Raw genomic sequence first — 13,764 nt, 5'->3', positions numbered from 1 at the left:
ATCAATCAGCCAAGACCTCAAAATAAGAATTGTAGACCTCCACAAGTCTGGTTCAACCTTGGGAGCAATTTCCAAATGCCTGAAGGTACCACGTTCATCTGTACAAACAATAGTACGCAAGTATAAACACCATGGGACCACGTAGCCGTCATACCGCTCAGGAAGGAGACGCATTCTGTCTCCTAGAGATGAACGTACTTTGGTGCGAAGTGCAAATCAATCCCAGAACAACAGCAAAGGACCTTGTGAAGATGCTGGAGGAAACCGGTACAAAAGTATCTATATCCACATAACCTGAAAGGCCGCTCAGCAAGGAAGAAGCCACTGCTCCAAAACCACCATAAAAAAGCCAGACTACGGTTTGCAACTGCACATTGGGGACAAAGATTGTACTTTTTGGAGAAATGTCCTCTGGTCTGATGAAACAAAAATAGAACTGTTTGGCCATAATGACCATCGTTATGTTTGGAGGAAAAAGAGGGTGGCTTGCAAGCCGAAGAACACCATCCCAACCGTGAAGCACGGGGGTGGCAGCATCATGTTGTGGGACTGCTTTGCTGCAGGAGGGACTGGTGCACTTCACAAAATAGATGGCATCATGAGGCAGGAAAATGATGTGGATATATTGAAGCAACATCTCAAGACATCAGTCAGGAAGTTAAAGCTTGGCCGCAAATGGGTCTTCCAAATGGGCAATGACCCCAAGCATACTTCCAAAGTTGTGGCAAAATGGCTGAAGGACAACAAAGTCAAGGTATTGGAGTGGCCATCACAAAGCCCTGACCTCAACCCTATAGAACATTTGTGGGCTGAGCTGAAAAAGCGTGTGCAAGCAAGGAGGCCTACAAACCTGACTCAGTTACACTAGCTCTTTCAGGAGGAATGGGCCAAAATTCACCCAACTTATTGTGGGAAGCTTGTGGAAGGCTACCCAAAACATTTGACCCAAGTTAAACAATTTAAAGGCAATGCTACCAAATACTAATTGAGTGTATGTAAACTTCTGACCCACTGGGAATGTGATGAAAGAAATAAAATCTGAAATAAATATTTCTCTCTACTATTATTCTGACATTCCGCATTCTTAAAATAAAGTGGGGATCCTAACTGACCTAAGACAGGGAATTTTTACTAGGACTAAATGTCAGGAATTGTGAAAACTGAGTTTAAATGTATTTGGCTAAGGTGTATGTAAACGTCCGACTTCAACTGTGTATGTGTGTGTGTGTATATATATATATATATATACATTTCACAGTCTTGTCAGGGAATTATACTAGAAAGCAGTCATATTCATGTTAAACAGGTTATGATGCTAACTGACTGATTTTCCTGGGGCCCCTGGCTGGATGATTCAGTTAACATGTAGTATTATAGTCCTAATCATCACTCTGTTTTAGTTTGCATCTCAATCAGTTACATTCCAAATATTATGCTTGTCCCTTTAGATGGCTACAGGCCACACAGCTGATCTGGGAGAATGATGAGTAGAATAGACGGCTACAGGCCACACAGCTGATCTGGGAGAATGATGAGTAGAATAGACGGCTACAGGCCACACAGCTGATCTGGGAGAATGATGAGTAGAATAGACGGCTACAGGCCACACAGCTGATCTGGGAGAATGATGAGTAGAATAGACGGCTACAGGCCACACAGCTGATCTGGGAGAATGATGAGTAGAATAGACGGCTACAGGCCACACAGCTGATCTGGGAGAATGATGAGTAGAATAGACGGCTACAGGCCACACAGCTGATCTGGGAGAATGATGAGTAGAATAGACGGCTACAGGCCACACAGCTGATCTGGGAGAATGATGAGTAGAATAGACGGCTACAGGCCACACAGCTGATCTGGGAGAATGATGAGTAGAATAGACGGCTACAGGCCACACAGCTGATCTGGGAGAATGATGAGTAGAATAGATGGCTACAGGCCACACAGCTGATCTGGGAGAATGATGAGTAGAATAGACGGCTACAGGCCACACAGCTGATCTGGGAGAATGATGAGTAGAATAGACGGCTACAGGCCACACAGCTGATCTGGGAGAATGATGAGTAGAGTAGACGGCTACAGGCCACACAGCTGATCTGGGAGAATGATGAGTAGAATAGATGGCTACAGGCCACACAGCTGATCTGGGAGAATGATGAGTAGAATAGATGGCTACAGGCCACACAGCTGATCTGGGAGAATGATGAGTAGAATAGATGGCTACAGGCCACACAGCTGATCTGGGAGAATGATGAGTAGAATAGATGGCTACAGGCCACACAGCTGATCTGGGAGAATGATGAGTAGAATAGATGGCTACAGGCCACACAGCTGATCTGGGAGAATGATGAGTGTGTAAGTCCCAAATGGCACCCTATTCTCTATACAGTGCACTACTTTTGACCAGATTCCTATGGGTCCTGGTAAAAAGTAGTGCGCTGTTAAAAATAAAAATGCTATTGCAACCTCTTTGCAATAAGGAATTGAGACCAAAAGCTCAAGAGAAGATTAAAGTGTTTTAATACCAAGGATACAGTCAGCTGAGTGCATACATTTAGAAAGCTCATAACACATTTTATACTCTTCCCTTGTAGGCGTCACCTCCCCAGCTATACATTTTATGACCCCAATGAGTTTCCCTCCTTTCCCCTGTGGAATGTCCATGGTCCTCTCTTTGTTTAGCTATATTTCAGAATCACACGCCGTCCATCTTCTGTTCTGGGCCTGACCCTGCTCTGATCCGAGGCAATTTCGTCCTCTCTAATTAGGTCACCATTTCTAAACTAGCGTACACACATTTTCATGTCCTAAACTCCCATTAATACTCACAGTAATCATTCACTAAACAGGATACAAACTACCTGCAGTTTAACTTGAAACGTTACATTTTCATAGAATCCATCAGCAATATATAAGGAATAGGTTGCCATTTGGGTCATAACCTTACATCAGTCTATTCAGTCCATGTTTCAAACTTTAGGTTGACAACAGTTTTCACTAGATGGCCATGCTGCAATGAGAGTTGTTCCTTACACTGCAGCATGGCTAGATAGTGACTAGTGTTGAGAATCTCACCATAGTGAGCTGATGCCCACTAGGAGGAGCTGCTGTAAACTCATTATACACTTGAGTATTCAAAACATTAAGAACACTTGCTCTCTCTATGACAGACCGACCAGGTGAATCCAGGTGAAAGCTATTGTCCCTTATTGATGTCACTTGTTAAATCCACTTTAATCAGTGTAGATGAAGGGTAGGAGACAGGTTAAAGAAGAATTTAAGTCATTATTAGGAATGTGTTCCTAAATTTTGGTGTACTCAGTGTATGCTCTTAATTTCTTTGTGGTGGACTAGAGTTGAATCTCAAACGACTTCAATGATCCCTGAAAAGCTGTAGTGCAATGATCAGTCAAAAACTGCAGTCCAACATCCCTCAAAAGCTGTAGTCTGTCCAATATCCCTCAAAAGCTGTAGTCAGTCCAATATCCCTCAAAAGCTGTAGTCAGTCCAATATCCCTCAAAAGCTGTAGTCTGTCCAATATCCCTCAAAAGCTGTAGTCAGTCCAATATCCCTCAAAAGCTGTAGTCAGTCCAATATCCCTCAAAAGCTGTAGTCAGTCCAATATCCCTCAAAAGCTGTAGTCAGTCTAATATCCTTCAAAAGCTGTAGTCAAAAGCTGTTGATAAAGTATTATTTGAGTATCTTTCTCACCTCCTGATGTTAATTCTGTCAAGGTTGGGATCAATTCCATTTCAATTCCATTTCAATTCAGAAAGTAAACCGAATTCCAATTCCACATTTTTCTCATTGAAAGCATTGGACTAGAATTGGAATCTGCTTTTTTTTCAGTGTACTTCTTGGATAGACTGGAATTTAAATGGAATTTGACCCCAATCCTGGTCTCTACATAACAGAGTAGGTCTTCTGTCGTCAGGGCTAGTCAGACACTGCACAACATACAGAAAATGGAGGCCCATAATGTTGAAGTTTTGTAAATTATTTGTATTTTTCCAGACCACTTGTGTAATGTTTGTATATTCTGGTCGTAGGGTTTCAAAACTATTTCAACAAGACAAATGTTTTAATAACCTTATGACGGATCAAACAAAGACTGACTTTCATCTCCGATTTTATTCAGTGTTCAACTGTAGACCAATTATTTAATATTTATTCTGTACATAGATATTATAGTCAATCACCACATTCATATTTACATATAGAGCTTCTAGTTTAAAGGAGAACTTATGCTTAGTATGTTTAATGGTTGTCTATATTTCATACACGAAGAGGCCAATTTCCTGAATATTTAAAGGGGCAATCTGCAGTTGCTAGAATTATAAAGTAAAGATATAGTACCATTAATTCTTGAAGAATATGACTTAAAAATGCCTAGTTCCACTGTCATACCCCATCAGAACCCCAAATATAAGCTTTGTAAACAATGTAAATGTAAACAAAACACTTTCTATCCTAATGACATGGTGGAAACTTCAATTTTGATGTCATGGATGGTCAGTCCCTGCATCAATAGCTCTAGGAATTTGAGTGATTACATTTCTTCAGCTCAACCCTCTGCTTTTTACAGAAACGGGTGGAGAAAAACACTTTGTTATTGTTTCAACTGCTGATTGGCCTTTTAAAGGAGGTAAGATGGAGGAAAGAATTATGACCCTTTATGGTTGGTCACAAGCGTTTCACCATGTTATTAATGAGATTGTCCCTTACACACAGTTGTGTTATTGAGGGGTGATTTTGTGTTGAAATAAAGTACTTTGTATGCATCACGGGTACGCTGTATGGCCAAAAGTATGTGGACAACCCTTTAAATTTGTGGATTTGGCTATTTCAGCCACTCCGTTAATGACGGGTGTATAAAATCGAGCACACAGCCATGCAATCTCCATAGACAAACATTGGCAGTAGAATGGCTATACTGAAGAGCTCAGTAACTTTCGAAGTGGCACCCTCATAGGATGCCACCTTTCCAACAAGTCAGTTCGTACAATTTCTGCCCTGCTAGAGCTGCCCCGGTCAACTGTAAGTGCTGTTATTGTGAAGTGGAAACATGTAGGAGCAACAACAGTTCAGCCGCGAAGTGGTAGGCCACACAAGCTCACAGAACAGGACCGCCAAGTGCTGAAGCGTGTACAAATCGTCTGTCCTCGGTTGCAACATCCACTACCGAGTTCCAAACTGCCTCTGGAAGCAACGTCAGCACAAGAACTGTTTGTCGGGAGCTTCATGAAATGGGTTTCCATGGCCGAGCAGCTGCACACAAACCTAAGCTCACCATGCGCAATGCCAAGTGTCAGCTGGAGTGGTGTAAAGCTCGCCGCCATTGGACTTTGGAGCAGTGGAAACGCATTCTCTGGAGTGATAAATTACACTTCACCATCAGGCAGTCTGACAGACAAATCTGGGTTTGGTGGATGCCAGGAGAACGCTACCTGCCCGAATGCATAGTGCCAACTAAAGTTCGGTGGCGGAGGAATAATGGTCTGTGGCTGTTTTTCATAGTTCGGGCTAGACCCCTTAGTTCCAGTGAAGGGAAATCTTAACGCTACAGCATACAATGACATTCTAGACGATTCTGTGTTTCCAACTTTGTGGCAGCAGTTTGGGGAAGGCCCTTTCCTGTTTCAGCATGACAATACCCCTGTGCACAAAGTGAGGTCCATACAGAAATGGTTTGTCGAGATCGGTGTGGAATAACTTGACTGGCCTGCATAGAGCCTTGACCTCAACCCCATCGAACACCTTTAGAATGAACTGGAACGCCGACTGCGATCCAGGCCTAATCGCCTAACATCAGTGCCTGACCTCACTAATGCTCTTGTGGCTGAATGGAAGAAAGTCCCCCGAACAATGTTCCAACAGCTAGTGGAAAGCCTTCCCAGAGAGTGGAGGCTGTTATAGCATCAAAGTGGGGACCAATTCTATATTAATGGCCATGATTTTGGAATGAGATGTTCGACAAGCAGGTGTCCACATACTTTTGGTCATGTAGTGTAGACATCTATGATTTTGTTTTAAGATTTGGACTGGTGCGGGCCAACCAAATGTGGTCTTGTTTTGGGGCAGAGCTCATTAAAACAAGGATATTACATATTTCTACCTTTTTGTGTAGGTATTTATTAAGGATCACCATTTAGTTCCTGCCAAGCAGCAGCTACTCTTCCTGGGGTTTATTAAGGATCACCATTTAGTTCCTGCCAAGGCAGCAGCTACTCTTCCTGGGGTTTATTAAGGATCACCATTTAGTTCCTGCCAAGGCAGCAGGTACTCTTCCTGGAGTTTATTATGGATCCCCATTAGTTCCTGCCAAGGCAGCAGCTACTCTTCCTGGGGTTTATTATGGATCACAATTTAGTTCCTGCCAATGCAGCAGCTACTCTTCCTGGAGTCCAGAAACATTAAGGCAGTTTATATACAACAACAAAAAATATTACATGTCATACATTTCATATCACTTATTTATTTTATTTTTATTTCACCTTTTATTTAACCAGGTAGGCTAGTTGAGAACAAGTTCTCAACAAGTTCATTTGCAACTGCGACCTGGCCAAGATAAAGCATAGCAATTCGACACATACAACAACACAGAGTTACACATGGAATAAACAAAACATACAGTCAATAATACAGTAGAACAAAAGAAAACAAAAAGTCTATATACAGTGAGTGCAAATGAGGTAAGTTAAGGCAATAAATAGGCCATAGTGGCGAAGTAATTACAATATAGCAATTAAACACTGGAATGGTAGATGTGCAGAAGATGAATGTGCAAGTAGAGATACTGGGGTGCAAAGGAGCAAGATAGATAGATAGATAGATAGATAAATACAGTATGGGGATGAGGTAGGTAGATGGATGGGCTGTTTACAGATGGGCTATGTACAGGTGCAGTGATCTGTGAGCTGCTCTGACAGCTGGTGCTTAAAGCTAGTGAGGGAGATATGAGTCTCCAGCTTCAGAGGTTTTTGCAGTTCGTTCCAGTCATTGGCAGCAGAGAACCGGAAGGAAAGACGACCAAAGGAGGAATTGGCTTTGGGGGTGTGTCACGACTCCCACCGAAGGTGGCGCACCCTCCTGCTCGGGTGGCGCTCGGCGGTCGTCGTCACCGGCCTACTAGCTGCCACTGATTCCTTTTTGTTTTCCCCTTTCTTGTTATTGTTGGCACCTGTCCTTAGTTGGGTTGATTAGCGGGGCTATATTAGCTAGTTGGCCCGCCTGCTCTTTGTGCGGGATTGTTTCTCTGTTGGTTGCTTTGTTACGCGCTGTATTGTATTTAGCGCTAGTGCGTGGATTTACGCTCACTGTGTTTTGTCCCCTGTGTTTTGGGCACTTAGATTTTTGTGTGCACTGAGTTCGCTATTTGGGGTGGCAGGTGTTTTTGCTGTGTCGCTCATTAAAAGCCATCACCCGTATTGCTGCTTCTTGCGTCTGATTCCTCCTCCACTACGCCTAAGCATTACAGGGTGACCAGTGAGATATACCTGCTGGAGCGCGTGCTACGAGTGGGTGCTGCTATGGTGACCAGTGAGCTGAGATAAGGCGTGGCTTTACCTAGCAGAGACTTGTAGATAACCTGTAGCCAGTGGGTTTTGCGACGAGTATGAAGCGAGGGCCAGCCAACGAGAGCGTACAGGTCGCAATGGTGGGTAGTGTATGGGGCTTTGGCGACAAAACGGATGGCACTGTGATAGACTGCATCCAGTTTGTTGAGTAGAGTGTTGGAGGCTATTTTATAGATGACATCACCGAAGTCGAGGATTGGTAGGATGGTCAGTTTTACGAGGGTATGTTTGGCAGCATGAGTGAAGGATGTTTTGTTGCGATATAGGAAGCCGATTCTAGATTTAAATTTGGATTGGAGATGCTTAATGTGAGTCTGGAAGGAGAGTTTACAGTCTAACCAGACACCTAGGTATTGGTAGTTGTCCACGTATTCTAAGTCAGAGCCGTCCAGAGTAGTGATGCTGGACGGGCGAGCAGGTGCGAGCAGTGATTGATTGAATAGCATGCATTTAGTTTTACTTGCGTTTAAGAGCAGTTGGAGGCCATGGAAGGAGTGTTGTATGGCATTGAAGCTCGTCTGGAGGTTAGTTAACATAGTGTCCAAAGAGGGGCCAGAAGTATACCTCTGCGTAGAGGTGCATCAGAGAATCACCAGCAGCAAGAGCCACATCATTGATCTATACAGAGAAGAGAGTCGGACCGAGAATTGAACCCTGTGGAACACCCATAGAGACTGCCAGAGGTCCGGACAACAGGCCCTCCGATTTGACACACTGAACTCTATCAGAGAAGTAGTTGGTAAACCAGGCGAGGCAATCATTTGAGAAACCAAGGCTGTCGGGTCTGCCAATAATAATGTGGTGATTGACAGAGTCGAAAGCCTTGGCCAGGTCGATGAATACGGCTGCACAGTAATGTCTCTTATCGATGGCGGTTATGATGTCATTTAGGACCTTGAGCGTGGCTGAGGTGCACCCATGACCAGCTCTGAAACCAGATTGCATAGCAGAGAAGGTACGGTGGGATTCGAAATGGTCGGTAATCTGTTTGTTAACTTGGCTTTCAAAGACCTTAGAAAGACAGAGTAGGAAAAATATAGGTCTGTAACAGTTTGGGTCTAGAGTGTCACCCACTTTGAAGAGGGGGATGACCGCGGCAGCTTTCCAATCTTTGGGACTCTCAGACGATACGAAAGAGAGGTTGAACAGGCTAGTAATAGGGGTTGCAACAATTTCGGCTGATCATTTTAGAAAGAGAGGGTCCAGATTGTCTAGCCCGGCTGATTTGTATGGGTCCAGATTTTGCAGCTCTTTCAGAACATCAGCTATCTGGATTTGGGTGAATGAGAAATGGTGGGGGCTTTGGCGGGTTGCTGTGGAGGGTGCTGGGCAGCCAGGTGGAAAGCATGGCCAGCCGTAGAGAAATGCTTATTGAAATTCTCAATTCTAGTGGATTTATCGGTGGTAACAGTGTTTCCTAGCCTCAGAGCAGTGGGCAGCTGGGAGGAGATGCTCTTATTCTCCATGGACTTTACAGTGTCCCAGAACTTTTTTGAGTTTGTACTACAGGATGCAAATTTCTGTTTGTTAAAGCTAGCCTTAGCTTTTCTAACTGCCTGTTTATATTTGTTCCTAACTTCCCTGAAAAGTTGCATATCACGGGGGCTATTCGATGCTAATCCAGAACGCCACAGGATGTTTTTGTGCTGGTCAAGGGCAGACAGGTCTGGAGTGAACCAAGGACTATATCTATTCCTAGTTCTACATTTTTTGAGTGGGGCATGCTTATTTAAGATGGTGAGGAAGGCACTTTTTAAAGAATAGCCAGGCATCATCTACTGACGGGATGAGGTCAATGTCATTCCAGGATACCCCGGCCAGGCCTAATTAGAAAGGCCTGCTCGCAGAAGTGTTTTAGGGAGCGTTTGACAGTGATGAGGGGTGGTTGTTTGGTCGCAGACCCATTACGGATGCAGGCAATGAGGCACTGATTGCTGAGATCTTGATTGAAAACAGCAGAGATGTATTTGGAGGGCGAGTTAGTTAGGATGACATTGATAATTTGTGTGAGATTGAGGGCATCAAGCTTAGATTATAGGATGGCCGGGGTGTTAAGCATGTCCCAGTTTAGGTCACCTAGTAGCACGAGCTCAGAAGATAGATGGGGGGCAATCAATTCACATATGGTATCGAGGGCACAGCTGGGGGCAGAGGGAGGTCTATAGCAAGCGGCAACAGTGAGAGACTTGTTTCTGGAAAGGTGCATTTTTAGAAGTAGAAGCTCGAATTGTTTGGGTACAGACTTGGATAGTAATACAGAACTCTTGGCCTATCTTTGCAGTAGATTGCAACACCACCCTCATTGGCAGTTCTATCTTGGCGGAAAATGTTATAGTTAGCGATGGAGATTTCAGGGTTTTTGGTGGTTTTCCTAAGCCAGGATTCAGACACGGCTAAGACATCCGGGTTGGCAGAGTGTGCTAAAGCAGTGAGTAAAACAAACTTAGGGAGTAGGCTTCTAATGTTAACATGCATGAAACCAAGGCTTTTACGGTTACAGAAGTCAACAAATGAGAGCACCTGGGGAGTGGGAGTGGAGCTAGGCACTTTTCACAACAAGATGAAGTGTTTGCCCTCAGGCCACTACTCTACTACCACATACCTGCTTAGGATACATCACCGTGAAGAGAATGACATTCATACATTATCCATAATTATGCATTTCTGTATAGTACAGATCAGGGACCCATAATCCTGTTACCTGATTTACATTTTTGGGGAAAACGTCCCATAAAAAAAACGGAGATTTTACCGTAATTCTGTTACCAAACTTTGCACCTGCACAGTTCTTCCAGTAAATATGTTTTTATGAAGTATTTGTTCAAAATAGTCCTTGTGCATGGAGTTGTATGGTTTGTTAAACTTTTAAATCAATGGTTTTTGTTTGGCATCTATTTTGAAAGTGTGAAATTAGTTTTTAAATTCTATGTAAATACTTTTCATTTGATACCAGAATGTTTTCTTATTTTTATTTTATTTTTAATTAACCTTTTATTTAGCTAGGCAAGTCAGTTACAATGATGGCCTACACTGGCCAAACCCTTACGACGCTGGGCCAATTGTGCACCGCCCTATGGGACTCCCAATCATGGCCGGTTGTGATTACAGCCTGGAATCGAACCAGGGTCTGTGACGACACCTCTAGCACTGAGATGCAGTGAATTAGACCGCGGCGCCACTCGGGAGCACTGGGACCTCAGACATCCACTGCTCTTATGAAAAATGGGTTGTGAACTAATTTGTATATTTTAGCCGTCCATTCACCCATGTCTTCTGGTTAACGGTTTGCTTGTAAAATACACCTTGTCCACTAGAGGGCTGTCTTTTACCACTTAGAACCCTCAGTAGGTTGGTTATCATAGAGACAAAGCTCTTAGATGATGGATGAGAACCAAACATCAGAAGCCATTTGGTTGCTCCTGAAATGGCACCCTATTCCCCATATAGTCAACTACTTATGACCAGAGCCCTATTTATTTAATCTTTTTTTTAACTAGGCAAGTCTGTTAAGAACAAATTCTTATTTACAATGACGGTTTACCCCGGCCAAATCCTAACCCGGACGACGCTGGGCTAATTGTGCGCCTCCCTATGGGACTCCCAATCCCGGACGGTTGTGACTACAGCCTGGAATCGAACCAGGGTCTGTGGCGACACCTCTAGCACTGAGATGCAGTGTCTTAGACCACTGTGCCACTCGGGAGCACTGGGACATCGGACATCCCACTGCTCTTATGAAAAATGGGTTGTGAACTAATTTGTATATTTTAGCCATCCATTCACCCATGTCTTCCTGTCAGTACTAGTCATGATTCGACCAATCGAGGATTGTCATTGGCTGATAATGGCAGCCAACATGTCATTGCAGCCATTCCTGGACTTCCCTTTTCTACTGCACCATTATAATTGAAATCATAGTACCATGATGGTCTTCTTATTCACTACCAATCATAGGCTATTATGTACCGTTTTCCCAAGAGAACCCCTTTCAACATCTAGGCTAAACTCTAACTTGAGGCGCTGATAAATTCTCCATGTTGTTTAATGTCTTCCATGCTGTTACATGGCTCCCTCTGGGGCTGAAAAATGACATCTGATTGACACTCATGCAGTCTTTGATCATGTTAGGCCTGCAGTACAAAGTGTCAGATCTGGAAACTTACCGTTTTACCCAAAAACCCTGCCTGAGGAAAAATACTGCTGTTTTGTGAAATGACATCCTAGAGAGAAGCTATAGGAATCATTAGAAGAGAGACCGTGGAATCTGAAAGCCTTAGGTTACCTTCCACACAACAACTAATCAGCCAAATATCAAGAGGTTTGGCTCATCTGCTGAAATTGGCAATTTGTTAATGTGTCTGGATACTGAAAGACAATTTGGGGTGTTTGAGTGGATGTTGACAGTCAGATGGGTGTGAGAATAGGCTAGAGGGGTGTGAAAATAGGCTAGAGAGGTGTGAGAATAGGCTAGAGGGGTGTGAGGGTAGATGCGTGAGAGACAATTAACTGAGAAAGGGACATGGGGTTGATTTGGCTGCGTTTACATCAATCAACTCAGATCTTTTGCCAATAATTGGGAAAATATCTGAATTAGGCTTCCTGTGTAAACAGTCTTTGTGCTGCAGTATGTTTGTTGATTAACAGGAGCAAATACTGACTTGTGAAGATTCGCATTCCCAGACACTTCCGCCCAAATGAGCAAAGAGCCTGGTGGACCAGAGAGTCAAACTTGGCCTTCGTTAGCCAGTACAGAGAGCCGGGAGAAACTCCCAGCGCATACCGTAGGCACAGGTTTAATCGGCTTAATCTACCTTCCAATCATCTCCCACAACACCTTCCCCTAACCCTGCCCGTACGCTAGCACACCACAAGCACAGAGCCACGTCTCGTAGTCTGATTCTCTAAAATTAACCACTAGGCTACCTGCCGCCCCAACATAGCCATACTGTTGATGATGACATGCCCCCCTGGGTAAAATCTGATTGAATCAACATTGTTTCCATGTCATTTCAACAACAACAAAAATCAATGTGATGACGTTGAATCAATGTGGAAAACTGATTGGATTTGCAAAAAGTCATCAACATAAGGGAATTTTTGTAAAAAGAAAATGTGTCACTGTGCTTTTCACACACTTTATAATGAGGGGAAATGGTAAACATCCTCATGTTACTGTAGCTTCAAATGATGTGTTACTGCAGCATTCTCAAGATAACCCCGTACTTATGGGGATGACGTGAGCTTGTTTTGTCCTCGCCACCATTTATCTTCACCTGCGATCGATCGCTTCATTTGTGCGGTCCTCTCTTTATGAAGAGAATATTTATTTGGAGTTGATCTTCCTGTCTTCTCAAGGACTGTATTTGAACCATGTGTATGAGAGAAATAATGGACTTTTGTCTACTCCTTCTTCCCTGTTATTGACTCAATGCTTTTAACACACTGTTTTTATGAGATGGGGATGATGGGGAAGAAATCCGGACAACGTAGTTAAGGTGCAGGAGAATAGAAGATGAGATGTTTGATGTCTCGGGGCTCTTTTCAATCCGCGTTGTGGGAGTTCAGATGTACAACGTGATTGAAAATGTAACGGTAATGTTCCTGATTTTAACGGAGACTGCATTCATGGTAAACGCTGCATATGTCGGCTCAGTCGGAAATTACCTTTACATTTCTATTGTGGAATGTGTAACGCTTCAGGTTCACAGACTGAATAGAGCCCTTAATTGTGGTTGGAAATTGTGACCTCATCAACACTGAGTGGCAGAATGGTTTTACTGTCTTCATTCCCATGTTCCTCTTTATCCAGAGTCATATATGGAGATTCTGTACATACATACATACATACATACATACATACATACATACATACATACAGTATATATAATGTGTATATACTTTATGTGCATACACTGTGTTTGCTGTTCATGTTGGAGAGGGTGAGCTCCAAACACCCCCGCTCTCGTCAACAGTTGTCCCATTTTGAGTTTGTGTTTTATGTAACCACAAGGGGGTGTTGGCATTGCTCCGTGCTCTTGGATAGCTTATGTAAATGTTTGATCACAAATTGATATAACATCTGCTTCTCATACTTTTTTCAAATGTATATAAAGAAATAGTTTGTTTTTATAAAGCACTTTGAATATTGAAAGGACACATGCATTTCTTTTTGTAAGTACATTTTAA

This window comes from Salmo salar, chromosome ssa14 (assembly GCF_905237065.1).
Source record: "Salmo salar chromosome ssa14, Ssal_v3.1, whole genome shotgun sequence".
NCBI classification, from domain to species: domain Eukaryota; kingdom Metazoa; phylum Chordata; class Actinopteri; order Salmoniformes; family Salmonidae; genus Salmo; species Salmo salar.
This window is presented reverse-complemented; position numbering follows the sequence as displayed.